The sequence below is a fragment of the Mirounga leonina genome, unplaced genomic scaffold (genome assembly GCF_011800145.1).
Source record: "Mirounga leonina isolate KUSES-001 unplaced genomic scaffold, KU_Mleo_1.0 Mir_101799, whole genome shotgun sequence".
Lineage (NCBI taxonomy): Eukaryota > Metazoa > Chordata > Mammalia > Carnivora > Phocidae > Mirounga > Mirounga leonina.
Window position 1 is genome coordinate 1157324 of NW_023270210.1, and position 1351 is coordinate 1158674.

General features: G+C 44.2%; 1 pseudogene; it reads left to right on the top strand.

Moving 5' to 3' along the window:
* The first annotated feature begins 644 nt into the window (after positions 1–644).
* LOC118014204 lies at positions 645–1351 on the top strand (annotated as a pseudogene).

A 1351-nucleotide genomic window follows, 5' to 3' on the forward strand; every position in this document is an offset into this window, starting at 1 on the left:
CGGGGCTCAATCCCAGGACTCTGGGATCATGACCCGAGCTGAAGGCAGACGCTTAACGACTGAGCCACCCAGGCGCCCCAATCTGTTGCATTTCTATACACTAACAACATACTATCCAAAAAAGAAATTAAGTAAACAATCCCACTTACAATCACATCAAAACAATAAAATACTTAGGATTAAATTTAAGGAGGTTAAAGATCTGTACAGTGAAAACTATAGAACATTAAAGAAAGAAATTGAGGATGATACAAATAAATGGAAAGATAACTCATATTCATGGATTGGAAGAATTAATCTTGTTAAAATGTCCATACTACCCAAAGCAATGTACAGATTTAAAGCAATCTCTATCAAAATTCCAATGGTATTTTTCACAGAATTAGAAAAAAAACACTCCTAAAATTCACATGGAACCACAAAAGACCCCAAAATAGCCAAAGCAATCTTGAGCAAGAAGAACAAAACTGGAGGCATCACACTTCCTGATTTCAAATTATATTACAAAGCTATAGCAATCAGGAGTCCCCACGTGAGCAGAGAGTGTCAGAGGCAGAAGCAGAAGCAAAAAAGTTCCCAGAGCTTCTCCAAGGCTGCTGTCTGGGTTGCCTGTTTGGCCGCCCCCTCCCTGCTTGGCAAAGGCAATGGCTTCCAAACTCCTGCTCGTGTTCATCCTTGGGCCGCCTGGCTTGGCCAAGGGCACTGTGTGCCAGAGGATCGCTCAGAGCTTTGGCCTCCAGCATCTCTTCTTGTGGAAGAACATCAAAGCCAACACCCAAGTTGGTGATATGGCAAAGCAGTACCTAGAGAAAGGTCTTTTGGTTCCAAATCATGTGATCACATGCCTAATGATGTTGGAGCTGGAGAACGGGCCCGGCCAGCACTGGCTGCTGGATGGTTTTCCTAGGACAGTTCAGGCTGAAGCCCTGGACAAAATCTGTGAACTGGATCTAGTATAGTGATCACTTTGAACATTGCATTTGAAACACTCAAAGATCGTCTCAGCGGACGTTGGATTCACCCTCCTAGTGGAAGGGTATATAACTTGGACTTCAATCCACCTGGTGTACGTGGGATTGATGACATCATGGGTGAACCATTAGTCCAGCAGGAGGATGATGAACCTGAAGCTGTGCCTGCCAGGCTAAGACAGAACAAGGATGTGGCAAAGCCAGTCACTGAATTATACAAGAGCCAAAGAGTGCTTCACCAATTTTCTGGGACCAAGACTAACAAAATCTGGCCCTGTGTTTATATGCTTTTCTCGAACAAGCCCACACCTATTTAGTCCAAAGAAGCCCCGTGGAAGAACCAGGAAAATGTCATTCATTCAGTTGTCTGTGCGGCATAG